Below are 18,041 nucleotides of genomic sequence, written 5' to 3' on the forward strand. Positions count from 1 at the left end.
GGTGGTGGAGGTGGCAGCAGCAGCTCAGCCTTTAATCCCAGCACTCGGGAGGCAGAGGCAGGCAGATCTCTGTGAGTTCGAGGCCAGCCTGGTCTACAGAGTGAGTTCCAGGACAGCCAGGGATACACAGAGAAACCCTGTCTAAAAACAGTTTAAAAGAAGAAAAGAAAAGGAGGAAGAGAAAAGCAGAGGAGACCTCAGGACCCAACCCGCTTCAGCTGCTAGGAGAAGCAGGATCCAGGAGGGAAAATGCTCTTGTCAGTTATGGGAAAACTAGAACTTTTACCCCTGTATCTTTAGATGAGCCAGTGAATGTTCAGAACCTCTGAGATCCAACAGCAAAGGAAATGAGGCTGATGGAGCTACAACGCAGACTTAATTATGGAAGAACACCACGGAATTTGGTAAAAATGCTGATACACAACAGAATATTCCGTAAAGCGTCCACATGGAATCTTAGGATACCCTGCATGCCTCAGAGAATGCATGGAAATTGCAGAGAATTGCACAGATTCTGGAGAAGGAGACTGAGGATGAAGGAATCTTGATTGGGCAAATAACAGGACGGAATGAAAATGAAGACATTCCCACTCCTAGGGATGGGTGAGGAGAGAGGCTTTATTGTAGATATGAGGGAAAATACAGCCAGAGACATCTGGATGGGTCCAGACTGAACATGGCCGGCAGACTGAACCAGGCCATGGTAGGGGCAGGTGAGAGAGGAAGAGAAAAAGGGAGGAGGAGGCGAGAGGGGACCAAGAGGACCCAGAGAGCAGATGGGAACCAAGACAGCATGTGGTCCAAATGGCTGCTCCTTATAGAGGATCAGAAGCTGGGGGAACGAAAGCAAAGCCTCGCCCCGGGGTTGGAGAGGTTGAAGGGAGGGGCGAGGTGAGAAGGGCTGGGAGGAGCCACAGGTACTGAGTGAGACTTGTCCCTGACGAGGACAAAGCCTGGAAACAGAAAGCATGTCTTCCAAAGCATGGAAACAGGAAATGTGCCCGCTAACGCATAGAAACAAAGCGTTAAACCTGAATCCAACACAGCTCCTCTTCCACTGGATACCAGGGGCAACAAGTCCCCACAGCCAAGCTGTCCCAGAACAGAACATCTTGGCAGGCGATAGACCAAGCCTTGCAGACATACATCCCCAGCACTCTGCAGGTATGTGCAAACCCTGAGGCCTCCGCCCCTAGCCTCTCCAGGAGCCTTTCACACACTTCCTTTCTGCTGGTTTCACTCAGCTGGTATCAGTAGAGGGAGATTCTAAGCCCATCCCTGAAGGTCTACACAGAGACCCTAACTAGGGCCCAGTCCTAGGACCGAGGCCACCGGCCCATGCTGCAGAGTGTGTGCTTCTCAGGGGAGTTCTATCACGTTCCTACAGTGCGGGCAATGCACCACTGAGAGCAAGCATTAAAGACATGGTACCACTGGCAAGACGGCCACCCATGCCAGGCTCAAGAACAAAACCTAGTGAGGGCACAAGGTACCCAGGTACCACCCACAGAAGGGTACAGGGAATCACACGTCACAACTGAGCCATGAGCAGAGACAGCAACTATATATACTCCCGTACAAAAATGGAGGGGACAACAACCAGGGCCCCCAGACAGTTTGGATGGGACAGCTTGCAGGTAGACACGGGTATGTCAACGCCTAGAATAGACAAGAGGTTCATGCTGGAAGTCCCATCACCCCTCCAAGAGGATTTTCTGCAGTTCTGTCCCTGAGAGCCAAATTCCTGAGAACCCCACATGAGTCACCATGCATGGGGAATAAACTTGGAATGTAATTGGCCTCCACAATCTCATAGGAAATGGCACTATTAGAAGGTGTGGCTTTGTTGGAGTCAGTATAGCCTTGTTGGAGGAAATGTGTCACTGTAGGGGTGGGTTTCAAAGTTACCTATACTTAGGATACCATCCAGTATTTCAGTCAATTTCCTATTCCCTGCAAGCCAAGATGTAGCCAGTACCACATCAGCCTGCAGTTCACCATGTTCCCTACCACGATGATAATGGACTGAACCTCTGAAACCATAAGTGTACCACCCCCAATTAACCTTTTCTTTATATGAGTTGCCATGGTCATGGTGTCTCTTCACAGCAATAAAAATCCAAACTAAGACAACTATGCTTCTGATGTCACAACTCAGACTTACACACTTAGCTCATGGCTTCCAGCAGACATTGGGGAAGTCGGGGTCTAGAGAAGTGTTAGTTCAGAAAGTCCCCAGCAGCAGAAAACATGATGGGCAAAAGGCATGGAGATGGCATGGCGAAGAACCCCAATGGCCTGCATCACTGAGAGATGTAATGTATGTGTTCACAGAGGCTTCACCACCCCACAAATCCCCACCCACCCAAAGTGAGGTCACCCCACACAGCAACGAGACCTGCTGAGGAGATGAGGGTGAGGTCAGTGACTTTTCACCCACAAGCTGAACTTTGTTTCCTAGCTCCCTTGCAAGCCAACCTCCGTTAGGTGTGGCGACAAGGACTCACCCAGATCCATGATGCCATTGTGATGTCACAAGGTACAGAAGAAATAATTCCTACTGTTGTTTATCTCAGACCACACACACACACACACACACACACACACCTCCATAGCCTAACACAAGGACTTTTTTTTACATTGGTACAGGACACTGGAAAGCCCAAAGTACCCTGGCCTCTGTATGGACAAGTCCTTGAGTACAACCCAAACAAAAGTGTCCACTCCCCAAGCTTGCCTCTGCTGTGTTCATAGCCAAACAGGTGCCTCTACCTGGTGGTGCTGCAAGAAGCCACCCAGATTTGTCCTCCACACCACTGAGTTTGGGCTGTGGATGGAGAAGACAATCGGACCAGTGTGGGGGCCCACAAAGGTTTCCTGGTGAGAGCTGAGCTTGCTTTACCCAGCAGGGCTGCATTAAGGGGTGACTTGACCACATGCGTGGTTACCAGGTGTTTGGGTCGGCACTTGGCTGTGCTAGGGGGAGGTCTTTTGCCCTACCCCTTGGCATTCCTATAAAAAGCCCTTTTGAGCTGCATGGTGGTGGCTCATGCCTTTAATCCCAGCACTCGGGAGGCAGAGCCAGGTGGATCTCTGGGAGTTCGAGGCCAGCCTGGTCTACAGAGTGAGTTCCAGGACAGGCACCAAAGTTACACAAAGAAACCCTGTCTTGAAGAAAAAAAAAAAGCCCTTTTGAAGAGATAAAAGGGGCTGGTGAATATTGATCCAGATCCTCCCAAATGCTATCCTGTGTTTCTGTCTTCTCCACACTATCTTTCTATCTAAAAATTTCTTATCCCTCTCTCCTCAAGAGTACCCTGGGAAAAAGTGGGGGCTGGCCTCCCACAGACCAGTTCTTCTCTTCTTCAGCTTTGCCCAAGAGCTGTCGTGCCTAAGAGGCCACAGACCTCTCTGAGAGGACCCAACACTCCCCAACATGTTCTTACTTCCCATCTGTCCCTAAGTGAGCCTCACGCACTCTTCTTTCATGGTTACATCAACCATAGTATTGCCAAACCGGTCCCGGTCGGCCTCTCCCACGGGACAGATGCTCTTCATGGGCATGCTGACAGAGACCCTGTACTTCCACCATTCTGTATGACATGTCCCCCGACAGGACCTGGCCATGTGCTGGCAACGTCACCCTCATTCACACACAGGTCTCTCCACTCACCTGCACTCAGCTCAGGGGCTACATATCTCTCCTCCTGCTCCGCAGTGAGTGCTGAGGAATCTGCCTCCTGGGCTCTAGAGGGAAGTCTCCATATGGAAGCTTTTCAAGGGGGCTCTCGAGCTGCCCTTGAAGACCATGGATGTTGTCACATCCATCAACACCACCCTTCTTTGGAGAGACTCCTGTTCCCTCCTCTGACATCCTGAGCCCTCCCTGGGTGGACCTTCAGCCCAGCACAGGACAGAGCAGAAGCCCAGGCTCCAGATCAGTCTCTTGCCTGCTCTCTTGTGGCACATTATTTAACTTCCTCTTGCCTCAGTTTCTCCGAAGCAAAGAGGTAGTGAAGGTTTGTCCGGCAGTTATGAGGCTCTGATGGGTCAGTTCAGAGTAGAGAAGGCAGAGCCAAGTGGTCAGCACCTAGGGCTGTCTCCTCCTTCCAGCCTTCCTCCAGGCCTTGAGGGAGACCAGGCCCTTTCTGTGTTCATAAACCCATCGGAGGGAGCATTCTAGAACACTGCAAGGATCAGCCCCTCCCTGCCTCTGCCCAGGGCAGCAGGTACCAATTCCAGACAAGCTGGGCGGGAAAGGAGGGCCAAGGCACGGGGACCTTTTTCTCTCTGGGGTTTCCTCCTGGGCTTTGATCTACCACCAGGATGCCGGCCCCTGAGCAGGCCTGAGGACTCTCACAATGCTTTCATGGGTCCAAAAACGTAGCACTTCCGAGCACAGGGCCGAGCTAGAGAGCCCACCAAAGGGCCCCGAGCGTTGCTGCTGGTTCGTGTGGGACCCCCTGGGCATCCTATTTGCCATGGCCATGTGGGTGCTAGTGCTGAGCTCTGCGTGGTTCCTGGTCCGGGACCTGCTCGTACCATCTAACAATATATCCTACGCTGTGACCAACGGTGTGGTCTTCCATCTGCTGGCCTCCCTGGCGCTCATTTCACACCTACGTACTATGCTGACCGACCCCGGCTCTGTGCCCTTGGGAAACCCACCCGGGCCTGACACGGTGTCCTACTGTTTCCTCTGCCTGAGTGCCGTACCAGAGAGGACTGACCACTGCCTGGTGTGCGAACGCTGCATTCGCAAAAACGACCACCACTGCCCCTGGGTCAACAACTGCGTGGGTGAAGACAACCAGAAATACTTTTTGCTCTTCACTCTGTACATTGGGCTTATCTCAACCCACATTCTGCTCCTACTGGGCATCCCTATCCTGCTCAGCCACGCCCGGGGCGAGTGGGATTCCAGCAGCACCGTGTCCCCACCTGGCTCCATCCTCTTCCTCTTCCTAGTGGCCTTGATGGGCTTCCTCTTTGCCTTGGTGATGCTCTGCTTCCAGATGTGTGCCATCTACACAAACAAAACCACAACCGAGATGCTGTACCGGAACAAGCACTCACAGGGCAGACAGTCCATGTGGACAAACGTGAAGGCCATTTGCGGCTCCCGAGTCTCCCTAGCCTGGCTCAGTCCTTTTCATTCCCCAAAACGTCACAAAGCGAGAGAGCACCACAAAGCGAGGGAGCACCACGATCCGGCCTAACTCACTCATAGGTGCCTGGGGCAAAGCACAGCACCACAGACCTGAACAAGCCAGCTCCCTGAAGGAAAGCAGCAAGGCAGAGTAAAAAGTAACGTACCTCAGATTTTCTGAGCAAGAAAACAAGATGGGGACGCCAGCTGTTGGGGAAAACCCGAGGAAAGTGCTCCGTGTGGCCCTCCTGCGGAATTGAAAGTAATTAAACGCATCCAACCACGAATGAGTGTCTTGAGTTGGTGCCCACCCTTGTGAAATGCTGACTGTGCATGCTGAAGTAATCACGGGCCGCGAACCTTCTCTCTGCAGTGAGCTGCAGGTGAGTCGTCTGGTTTTGAACCATCTTTGCATTCCTGGAGTCCAGTTCCACCGTACTGGTATGGGGTTTTTGTTTTGTTTTCTCATTGTTTTTTGTTTTCATATTGTTGGGTTTGATTTTAATTAGGGTCTTTGCTTTGTGGTTTATGAATATGCCCTAGCTTTTTTTTTTTAAATCTTTTTGTTATATTTGCTTACTTGTTTGGGGGATACATACATGCTGCTGTGCTTGTGTGGAAGTCAGAGGAACTGCTTGTGGGAGTCGGCTCTCTTCTTCTACCATGTGGACCCCGAGTATCACACTGGGATTATTGGGGTGATGGCAAGTACCTTTACCTGATGAAGCATCTTGGTGGCTCAACTTTCTTGCATTGGCTTTATGTATTCACATTTCACTCCAGATTCCACTAGCCCCTGGAAATGACTGGGATAGCTGGGGGTTACACTTTTATGATCAGGCTATACAAGACCAGTCAGAGGTTCCTCGGAACAGAGGGCAGAAATCACTAAATATAACTCCTGTTTTAAGGTAAGGATGTGGAGGTCCCCAGTAGCTGTAAGAGGTGACAGGAGGTTCTAATGCCTTAACCTGCTGTGTGCTACCACGTGACACTTCCTATGACCAACATACCAACATCATACCAACACCAGGAAGTCAATATGGGTGCCATCTTCCAACCCTGAGCAGATGCCTCCATGGTACAAACGTGTGCACATGTAACTCCATGAGGGCCCATGTATCTAGCACCACACCAGCACAGACCTTCCCTTTTTTTTTTTTTTTTTTTTGGTTTTTTGAGACAGGGTTTCTCTGTGTAGCTTTGCGCCTTTCCTGGAACTCACTTGGTAGACCAGGCTGGCCTCGAACTCACAGAGATCCGCCTGCCTCTGCCTCCCGAGTGCTGGGATTAAAGGCGTGCGCCACCACCGCCCGGCTCAGACCTGCCCTTTTATAGTTACCCCTCCCTGCCTTCACCTGAGCAAGCACGAAGACCTTCTACAGCCCTGTGGTTTTGTCATTTCAAAAACACTATGTAAGTGGAGTTACACCGCATTCTATCTTTCAAGATTTTTTTAAATTAATTCATTGGATTGTCCTGACGATTGTTTGCCTGTGTTAGTAGTTGGTTTTTAATCTATTGATAAGTATGATCAGCACTGTGGATCTATTGCAGCTTGGTCTTCTGTCCACAGAAGAGCTTTGGGGTTTTTCCTGGTATGGATCTGTCATACGTCCACCAAGCTGCCCTGGACATTGCGTGGAGGTTGTATGTGTGTACATTTCTACGTCTCTGGCATCAACACCCAAGGTCACTCACTGGTCGCAGGATGGGACATGTTGAAGCCCTGAAGTGCCTGTTTCCTGTGTCATTCACACCTTATGTTGCTGCCAGCAGGGATGAGGGACATGTATTCTCCACACCCTCTCAGCCTTCGCAGGTAACACCAGGCATTTCATCTTAGCCATTCTCGTGGGTGTGCGGTGGCAGCTGAAGCAGTTTCCGTTTCTGTTTCTCTACTGGCTAGCGATGAAGCTAACCCTCTTTTCCTGTGCTTGTTTCCCAACTGTATACCCCTTCGGAGAAGTATCTCTGTGACTTTTGCCTGTTTTCTGGTTGGTTTCTTGGGTATTTCTCTGCGCTTTGTGTACGACTCCCCATGGCCTCTGTGAGTTCAGTCACTCTAGCCCATATGCTGACGGGCTGTCTGTCTCTCCCGCTGGCTTACTTTGGCACAATATCTGATTCGCTCCCATCTGGGAGGGTCTGTTCCTGGTTTCTCTAGTATCTCCACGGTCCCGGTTTCTGTCCCTGTGCACACAGCCCTCTGTCTTGGTTACTGGCTGTTGCCGCTAGTGACATCCAGTGGGGTGATTCCTCCAATTTCCTTCCCAAAAGTGTTGTAACTCTTTTACATCTTTTTCATTTACATTTTAGAGTAAGCTTTTCTAAGTGTAGGTAAAAAGTATAGAAATCTGCGGGGAATGTTGATAGTACGCAGGGGTGGGGCTGAACCAGACTTCTGTGCCTTCTGCTCCATTTTGCTTTGAACCTAAAATGTCTGTGAAAAAAAAAAAAAAGATGAATCAATAGAGAGATGGAAAACCTGATGGTCCAAGTTTGATCCCCGAAACCCATATAAAAAGCTGGCTATACCATGGCTCGCATCTGTAATCCCAACTGAGACAGGAGGTAGAGACAAGAAAATTGCCCAGAAGCAGAAGTACCTGGGCCAGCTATCCCAGAGTATGCAATGCAGGAGAAACAGGAGGGACTCTGCCTCAATAGTGTACAAGGAGAAAACCAGCTCCTGAAAGGTTGTCCTCTGACATCCACATGTCCACTATGACACACATGCACCTGCACTCATATGCACAAACATGCACGCATGCACACACATCATAAAAAGAAAAATTGGTCTGGAAAGATTACTCAGTGGTTAAGAGCACTCATTCTTACAGAGGACCTGGGTTAGATTCCCATCACCCGCATGGCAGTTTATAACTGTCCATAACTCCAGTTCCAGGATGCATATGATATACATACAGACATATGAAAAAACACTCATACACATAAAATAATCTAAAAAAAGGTTTTGAAAGAAAGTCACAGCAAGCAATAAAAAAAAAACTAATTAGCTGGGTGTGGTTGTTCACTCCTTTAACCCCAGCACTCAGGAGGCAGAGACAGGTGGATCTTTGGGTTCGAGGCCACCCTGGTCTACAGAGTGGGTTCAAGGATAGCCAGAGCTATATAGACTGTGTTTTAAAGTAGTAATAACCACAACAATAATATGATGATAATAGTAAATAACATTTAAAATAAAATTATGGGAAGTGGGGGAGAGAAAGAGAATGTTGGAAGGAGAACCAAGGAAGAAGAAAGAGAGGGGAGGGACCTTGCTGGGTTCAGGGAAGCTGACATCTAAGCTACACTGAGTCTTCCTCTCCACAGCCTGGTGTAACGTCCTGTTCATTTCAGTGTTTTAGGGGCTCTGCCATCACACTTTCAGGTGATGATACCTGAGTCTATTCCTGTGTTCAGCCTCCTGTGAATGGTAGTGTGCCTCGGTTCAGTTTCCACACGCAGCATGTAGGTCTTATGTGTGTCTATGTGTGCCAGGCTCCTCTCCTGCCACCCTGCCGAGCTCACAGCTTTCATCTTGGAAGGTTGCTGTGTTTTGTTTCTGTAGCATCCTTGAGGCTTTTTCTGAGTGGATGGCTGTCCCGTCCAGATGGAATCCTCTCAGCATCTTTTCCTGTGACATGTCAGTTCAAGTCTTTGCCTATTTTTTTTTTAATTGGACTGGGTAGGATTTTTCTAGCCCTTACTCCACGGAAGAAATAAATCATTATGGTCCATTTTCAGTATGAGTTACACTTAGAGCTCCTGGGAGAGTCACAGGTGAGCGAGGGGTACTAGGCCCGGTCTTCCCAAGCTGGCTGCTGGCACCTGCTTCTTTCTATGCTCTCAATTCATCCTAGAGTTGACTCTGCTACGTGACTGAGCCCACATGTCAGACGGGGAAGGCACCTCCAACCCCAGGATATCATTAGATAAGACGTTGCGTCCTAAGCCAACAGAATGTGGGATTTGGGGAGGGGCTTCTGCTAAACAAGTGGGAAGGCTGTAACTCTGTCCAGTACCAGCCTGTGGGAAAGAAGACATTTCACAGTCTGGAACCTTAACGCTCACTGTCTTACTCTGTACTAACGACTTCTCTGTTGCTGTGATAATAACCATGACTGAGGCAACCCACAGAAGCAAAGGTTTATTTGGCTTGTGGTTGCAGTGGAATAGGAGTCCATCATTGGGGACGGCGGGTAAAACATGGCAGCAAGCAGCAGTCCTTAAGCTCTCAAAGCCCACCCCCAGTGACATACTTCTTCAGTGACACACCTTCTGAGCCTCCCCAAACATTGCCGCCAACTAGGGACCAAATGTTCAAATCCTGCTGGGGAACATCCTCATTCAAACCACCACACACACCAAATTGGCACACCAGCTCTGTTAGCTTTTTCTCCAGGCTAGCATCCATTTCTGAAGAATAAAAAAATAAAAATAAAAATGTTTGCTTTTACCAGTCCCTTGAATTTTCTTGCTTCTCACATCCCGAAAACTATTTGAAAAGAGCTGATGTCTCTAGCTTGTCTTTCCATAAATGTTTTTTGTTTAGATAGGGCCCAAGAAACTGCCCCCGCCCCTTTCTGTGTCTCTGTCCAGTGCTGATGAGATGCTGGAAAAGGCAAGATCATGGCCAATGTCCAGGCTCCCATCAGTCAGGAGTATGACCTAGGGACCTGGTACAAGGTACAGTGATCATAGCTAGTGATGATGTCCTGTATGCCTGCAAATTGCTAAAAGAGTACATTTTTAGAGATCCTACCGTAATAAATGATAAATCTGTGAGATGATAGGTATCCTAATTAGTGTGATTTAAATGCTTCATAATGCATGGTGTCATTATATTTTGCCCTGTGGGAATATACATTAAATTGTCATTTAAACAAATTTTTTTAAATATTGCTTCATCAACATTTAACTTTATTTTTATAAATTAGGCACGGTAGCAAAATTACAACTTGTAGCTGATCTTAGCAACCGTAGCATGACTTATTTTTATTTCCCATCTTCTTTTGAGCTCTGATTCCATGTGTTTTTTTAGATCTATTTATTTTATTTAATGAGTGTTTTGCCTGCATCTATGTGTGTGCAACATGTGGATGCCCAGGGCCCACAGAAGTTAAAAAGGTCAACAGACACCCTGGATGTTATGAATGGCTGTGAGCTCCCATGCAGGTGCTTGGGAACCAAACCCAGGGCCCCTGCAAAAGCAAAAAGGCCTCTTAACCACCGAGCCAAATCTCCAGCCCTTGTTATATTTGTTATTCGTTGAGAGTTCCACACATTTACACAATGCATATTCATCATAACCATTCACTACTACCTTCCTCCTACTCCCCTATACCCCCTTCCCATCTCCCTCCCAACTGCATGTATTATTAGTGTTGCCCCTATGAGCATACACACGTACACACGGATGTCCTGTGTCAATGATATCACCAAATATTTTCTCCTCTTTAGATAGTTATATAGCAAATATGTATACTTACTTTTCAATGTTTAAATTGATCCTGCATTCTTAGGCTAAATGTCACTCATGTGTGTTTATGCAGTGTGTGTGTGTGTGTGTGTGTGTGTGGTGTGTGTGCGTGTGCGTGTGCGTGTGTGTGTGTGTGTGTGTGTGTGTGTGTGTGTGTGTGTGTGTGTGCTCGGGTGCGCCATTTATTAATGTTTTGTTCGGAATTTCAATCTGAGATGTCCCCCACAGGGTCTGGTTTGGAACACTTCTTCCCAAGCTGAGAATGCTATTTTGGGACGCTGTGGAATCTCTAGGAGGTGGAGTCTGGCTAGCAAAAGTAGGCCATGAGGGGAGGGCTTCTGCAGGCTGTGGCTGCCCCCGTCTCCGCTGCCCTCTCTGCCTCCTGATCTGCTGTGATGCAGGGGGGGGAGCTCTGCAAGACCTTCAGAGCCATGATGAATTGAGACCATGCACCAAAGCTAACAATCCTTCCTCCCATGGGCTGTGGCTTTCAGGTAACGCAGTCACAGCAGTCAGACAGTGACTGGCAGGCTTCACACTCCGGAGACATTGGTAAGCCGGATATAGTATCTGGGTTTGGTGTCGAGGTAATGCTGCCTTCATTAAATGCATAGAAATGTTCTCTGCTTCTCTGTTTTCTTAAACAACCCACATTCTCATCACTACTGCGGCTGCTGCTTTTTAATATTTGCAGGAATTTCCCAGTGAGATCATCTGTCCTGGAGAGTCTTTCTCAGGAAAGACATCTAACCTTAAGTTTGGCCTGTTCTTTCCTTCCCCCTGCCGTGGTAGGGGTAGGGGGTGTCAGGCACACTCCCTCATGCACGCACGTGTGGAGGCCAGAGGTTGACACTGGGTATCTTTCCTATATTATTCTTCACCATATATATATTGATTGAGACAGTGCCTCTCACTAAACCTGGAGTTCACTGTTTTTCTAGACTAGCTAGCCAGAAAGGTCCCAGGATCCATCTGTCTAACATCACCTTCATCCCACACACACTCACCACCTAGTACTAGGCTTATAGATGTGAACTTCCACATCCGGGCTTTTATGTGGGACCTGGGGATTTGAACTCAGGCCCTCGTGTCTGCACAGCAAGTGCTCTTTGCCACTGAGCCCTCTCTCCAGATCTAGCTCAGCTTTTCAGGAAACACAGAACTCTCCTTGCCACCTGCTCTGTTCTGGGTGAGTCGGTGTTTGTAGCTTCCTCCCCAGGGGTGGCCCCGGGCCTGTGATGTTTGCGTTCCCTCTGCCATCCAGATTTGGATCAGTGCCCATCTTTCCGCTCCCGAGATTTGCACTTTGTGTCTTTCTTTTTATTTGTCGATTTTGATAGAACTCTGGTCTTTTTGTTTGTCTTTCAAAACCTCAATTACGATTTTCACTCATTTTTCCACCCTTTTTCTGTTTCAATTCCGTTGATTTCTAATTTTTTTTCCCTCTTTTGCACAGACTAAGTTTATCTTGTTCCTGTAGAAACATGGAGGGATGCATGTGTGTACGTGAATGTCTGTGTGTATTGGGGGCATGTGGGGTGCATTGTGTGCATGTATATGGAGGCCAGAGGTTGATACCAGGTGTCTTTGTCAATCACTCTCCACTTTATGTATTGAGGCAGAATGTCTCACTTGAATCCACACCTTGCCAACTCCTCTGAGCTGGCTAGCCAGCTTGCTCCACAGAATCCTTGTCCCCGCCTCCTAAGTGCTGGGATCACAGGTAGACCACAGTACCTGCCCAGTATTTATGTGGGTACCAGGGACCCACAACAAACAATTTACCCTCTCAGTCATCTTTCCAGCCCCAGAGGCTATTTTTTTTTTTTTACTTTTAATTGTGTGTATATGTTGAAGAAGATATGCACATGAGTACAAGTGACTGTAGAGACCAGAAGAGAGTGTTAGATCCCCTGGAGCTGGAGTCCCCAGTGTGAGACGCTGCATGTGGGTGCTGGGAACTGACCTCTTGTGCTCTGCAAGATTCATGTGCAATTTTAAGCTCTGAACCCCATCTTCAGCTCATGGAAAGCTAACTTCTTTAAGTTGGAAACTTAGACGATTGATGCAAGTCCTTCTTCTCTTTGGATACGCTCAAGCTACACATTCTCCTCAGTTTAAAGTATTTTTTTTTAATTTTCTGTGAGACAACTTTGACCATGGATTATCTAGATGTGTCATGTTTAATGTTCTAGTACACAAAGTTTTCTCTTTGATCTTTCTGCCACCTCCTACTTTGATTTCATTGTATTTAAAAAAGGGGGGGCATGGTTTGATTCCAACACTTTTACAGGCGCTATAGAATGAGGTATGATACGTCCTATCTTAATGAATGCTCCAAGCGCTCTTGAAAACATTGAGTTGAGCATGGCTGGGTGATAATGAAGGTCAATGATTTTATACCCTTGCTGGCTTTATACCCATTCCACCAAGTACCAGGAGACACTGAAACCCCCAACAAGTGTGGGTGCATCTGTTTCTGATTTTATCTCTCTTTCTTTTCCTTTACCTGTCTTACCTCGGTTGTTAGTTGTCCACCTCAGATCAACACCTCCTCTGTGGGCTGAGCTTTGATCCCTGCACAACCCCCTTTTGTGGTGATATATTGTGTACCCCAATATACTGTGTACCCTAACAAACTTATCTGGGGATCAGAGGACAGAGCCAGCCACTAGGTAAGACATAGAGGCCATACAGTAGTGGCACACACCCTTAATCCTATCACTCGGAGGCAGAGATCCATCTGGATCTCTGTGAATTCAAGGTCACACTGGAAACAGAGTCAGGCAGTGGTGGCACACGCCTTTAATCCCAGAAAGTGACATGGCTGGGTGGAGAACGGTGTATAAGGCGTAAGGAGACAGGAGCTGAGCAGCAGTTCAACTGAGACCCTCAGGGGTGAGGACGCAGAGGCTTTCAATCTAAGAATTTGTCAAAACAGGATCATCTGAGGAGTTGGTGAGGTGAGGTTGGCTGTAGCTTGTTCTGTTTCTCTGATCTTTTCAGGATTCACCTCAACATATGGCTCCAGGTTTTCTATTAAAAAGACCTTTTAAGATTTGTGTTACATCCTTTGTCTCGCATAATCATCTCTGCTCTGAACACAACTCTGTATGATATTTACACGGTGACTCCAGCTCTCCTTGTTCAGTGTCCATTGGACATATTTCTCTATCCTTTACTCTGACCCCCCTTTCTATGAGGGTACATGAAGTTTCCTGTAGATTGTGCATGATTGGGTCATGTTCTCTTATTAGTCTGGAAACTTCTCATGTGTGTATGTGTATTATGCACGTGGGTGTTTGCATGTTTTTGCATGTATGTGAGCACACATGTGTGCATGGGTTGCTGGAGGCCTGAGATTGATGTCAGGGGTCATCCTCAATTGTTCTTTTACTGTATTCATTAAGTCAGTGTCTCTCAACTGAACCCAGAGATCACTGATACGGCTAGTCTCACTAGCTAGCTCATTAGTGATCCCCTTTATCTACCTTCCAAGGCTGGAATTAGAAGGGGACTGTCACATCTACCTGGATTCAATTGGGTTTCTGGGGACCCCCAACTCTAGTCTTCACACTTGCTCTGCAAACTCGTTAACCACTGAGCCATCCCCCAGTCCTGAGTCTGACAACTTCTATGACTAAACTGTTGACTCTTCCAACCATAAAAATGTAGCATTTCTTGCATCTGGATGCCTGAGTGAGAAGTCAGGACAGAGGTCTAATAGAAATGACCATTTAATCTTTAATACATGATGAGAATGTGTTTGACTCATTTTATCACTGGCAAATATCTGAATTCAATGTGACTACCAAGGTCAGTTGTCCAAGTTTAAAACTGTGGAGGCACACACCTGCATTCCATGGATGGTACTGTGACTGTCCTCTAACTGTTCATGGTGCTGTCTGCAAAACAGCTCAGAGCAGTCTTGGTGTCATGATTATGGATTCTAAAGGGAGATGAACTGTCTGGGCTATTATTATGTTTGCGACTTCTGAAAAAACAAAGCTAGAACCCAGATGGCCCCAGAATCTCCTTGAAGCCCCATCTTGTTAGAATACCAAGCCATGGTTTTCAAGAGAACAGCGCCTGGTAGGGTTTGCCATCCTTTTCTACACAATCAACCATTTTCACTTCCCTAATACTTGACTCTTCCTTTCTAATCAACTTCAGTTTCTTTGTTTGAGACAGGGTCACTCTCTGTGACCTCGCTATGTAGACCAGGCTGACCTTGAACTCACAAAGATGAGCTTGCCTCTGTCTCCCAAGTGCTGAGATTAAAGGCATGTAGTAAAGTACATCTAATGTGCTACTTAACATTTTAATTGCATATGATTCACATCATCTACACCCAAAACCTAGGCACATGAATAGCAGCCATCCTCTCTTGTATTGAAACATCATTCTACTTTATACCTAGATAATATTTTATTGTATATAAACATTTATTTTCATGTACCTGTTGATAGACACTCCAGTTGTACCTACCTTTGGTGCCTTGTGAATAAAGACCATTTGTGTTTACTGTAGAGCTCATGTGATGAATTTGTGTCGACCATTCTATTTGCTTCCTCTGCATTGCCTCTTTGTCCTTTCATTCTATTTCTGACCCTTAACAGACATTTTATATTTTGTTTAACCATTAGAGCTGCTGACTGTGTCTCTCTGTGTAACTTTTTAGTGACAGTCCCAGTGATATCACAGAACACAAACTTAGCATTTCCCATCTCTAGTGGCCTGGCCACCATGGCAGAGGAAGAGAGCCACTGACAGTGAATGAATTCACTCCTCAGACCAGAGTGGAAAAAAGAGATTGTCAAGACCACTGCAAGCAGACGGCAGGCCGGCTGTAACTAACTGTAAAATGCAGATGTGCCGCAGACAGGCTGAGGTGGCCACATCTGCATGTTAAAGATATACCCACTCAGGTCAGTTACTTTGTGTGCAGTGGGCAGAGGTGTAGATCACCCCCATGTGAATGCTGGATTTCCAGGTCAGCCCGCGTCTAGCTCTGGATTTTAGCGCGGTTTGCTGTGCAGGTATGCGATCCCTGCCATGCAGATAAGGGTGGTCCTGGCTGATGGAGATTCAGTCCTGGGCAAAATCTCTGGGTACAGAGACCAGGTATCAGATAGAGCACTCTGTAGCTGGCAGTTTGGATGGAAATGGGATTTTCAGTTTGGGAATTCTCCACTGTGCTTCTGAAAATTCTCAGATGGAGTCCACTCCATTTTTCTGGTCTCCTACTCGGGCCTTTCCTTCCATCCTGCCTACATAGAGTCAGTAGTTAACACTTCCATGGGATATGGAACCCTGTCCATCCTTGACCACATCCCACCATCTTGATGACGTCATTGCGTGTGTTACGTGTGCATTTGTTGAGTCCATCAAAGCATCAAAGGAATTATAAATTTGACTCTCAACTGCAATTTTAAGCATAATTTTCAAAACTCATAGGGAAATAAAGCTACCCTCCTTACTGTCTCTGCCTCCCCAGCTTTGACGTCCTCGGATCTTGCTGTGGAGTATAGACTACTGTGGATGAAGCACGTCGGCCTGAGATTCCCAAAGACCCAAAGGGGGTGGGGCCAGAGATGCTGACCTGGGCCTCCAGGTTCCAGTTCCAATTTTCCAGGGATGCTGGGTTTCCAGGGCTGGGCTCAGGAGGCAGCTGCATCATGGTGGCATAGCTGTGTTTCCATATCCCCCATGCCCTGGCCATTGGAACCTCTTTTGCCAAAAAAGATCTTGGCCTGGAGGGGGGAAGCTGGATGCCCCTGAGAGGCTTGCTGCAGCAGAATCCTGTGACGCAATCATGTGACAAAATGTCCATGTGATAAATGCCTACACACAATTCTAATATTAAAAACAATCAAAAATAACTTTCGTGAAGATAACACAAATATGCCAGCCGCTATCAGAGATGGTTCTGAACACTGCATGCATTACATTCACACCCGTCCTGTAAGACTACAATATTTTAGGCCTGCCATCTAGAAGGGAAACTGGGAATTAGGAAGCCGATGGAATTCTCCAGGATGGTACAGCAATAATGGGGAAATTGCGTCAAAATCTGGACAGTCACTGCCCAAGAGTCTGTCACCTGTCTCCATGTTGTCCCATGCTGACAAGAGAAACCCATGAGCTCTTCTCCACATGTCGTAAGCTTCTGCCTGTGCAGCAGAAATGCACGGGACAGGGGGGCCCTTCGGACAAAGAGGCCAGCTACTCCCATCCATCCAGAAACTGTCCAGTGAGCACCTAGCTCAGGAGCCCTCTCAGCTTTACCAGTGGCTAAGCCACACCTCTCACTCCTTACTCCCCTGACACACACACACACACACACAAAAAAAAAAAAAAAAACATGGCTCCAGCCAGCACTGTCTGTCTGCAATAACGAACCATAAACCATCTTTGGAAAGATTAGAGATGAAGCCGCATTAACTCTGCACGGCAGAGTGAGAACATAATGAGATCAGAGGATCATCCTGGAGGTGAAATCTCTAGGTTCCAAAGCCCCAAACTTCCCAGCTGCAGCCAAGCTTGCAAAGAGACTGGGGCGGGTGGTACTTATCAATGGAGGCTGCCTCTGGGGGCCAGACCAAGAGGGATATGACATTATAGACAGGTAGACCTGTTAGTAAGGAAGAACACGTAGGGACTCTGAAAACAAAGGGTGGAGACTACAGCCTCAATCCCAAAACGCTTGAAGGATTATCATTTTAATCATGAAATTATACAGCGGCCAGGCCCAGCTTGAACTCAGCCCCTGAGAAAGGGAGGACATGAGGAAGAGAAACTCCACAATGGGTGCAACCTGACCCCTGTCCCAGTCTGGAGCCCCAGGCAGCTGCGGATGACAAGTAAAACAGGCAAGGAATAGGGATGGGTTCACAGCATCTAGGCCTTCAGGTCCCCCATCTGGGGACACACATCAGAGTGAGGAAAGAAATACACCTGCTACAACAGTGAGGCCTCATGGCCTGCCCAGGGTTGGCCTAAAGAATTCTCCTTTAGACTCAGAAAGTGTGTTATGGCCAGGCAGTGGTGACGCATGTCTTTAATCCCAGCACTCAGGAGGCAGAGCCAGGCGGATCTCTGTGAGTTCGAAGCCAGCTCTATAGAGCAAGATCCAGGACAGGCACCAAAACTACACAGAGAAACCCTGTCTCGGGGGAAAAAAGTGTCGTATGATTCTCCACTCTGATGTTGTGGTTAACATGTGAGTCGGAGAGCTAACCTGGAGCCCTCTGAAGCCCTGTAGTCAGCTTCCTGTTCCGGAAGCTGATGGAGTGTCTACTGCCACTTTCCCTGCAGACATCCCATCACCCCGGTGCCCACAGCCACTGTCACTTTTAACAGCAGGACAGCTGGGTTGAGAGTACCAAGGACTCAGGCAAGGCAGAG

At 47.7% G+C, this 18,041-nt stretch overlaps 1 pseudogene across 1 annotated transcript; it reads left to right on the top strand.

Annotated features, from left to right (window-relative positions):
• The first annotated feature begins 4,219 nt into the window (after positions 1 to 4,219).
• LOC102910962 (palmitoyltransferase ZDHHC3 pseudogene) lies at positions 4,220 to 5,436 on the top strand (annotated as a pseudogene). The gene has a single exon (XR_013046543.1). The product of XR_013046543.1 is annotated as a palmitoyltransferase ZDHHC3 pseudogene (transcript).
• The last annotated feature ends 12,605 nt before the right edge of the window (positions 5,437 to 18,041 follow it).

This window comes from Peromyscus maniculatus, chromosome 20 (genome assembly GCF_049852395.1).
Source record: "Peromyscus maniculatus bairdii isolate BWxNUB_F1_BW_parent chromosome 20, HU_Pman_BW_mat_3.1, whole genome shotgun sequence".
NCBI classification, from domain to species: Eukaryota; Metazoa; Chordata; class Mammalia; order Rodentia; family Cricetidae; genus Peromyscus; species Peromyscus maniculatus.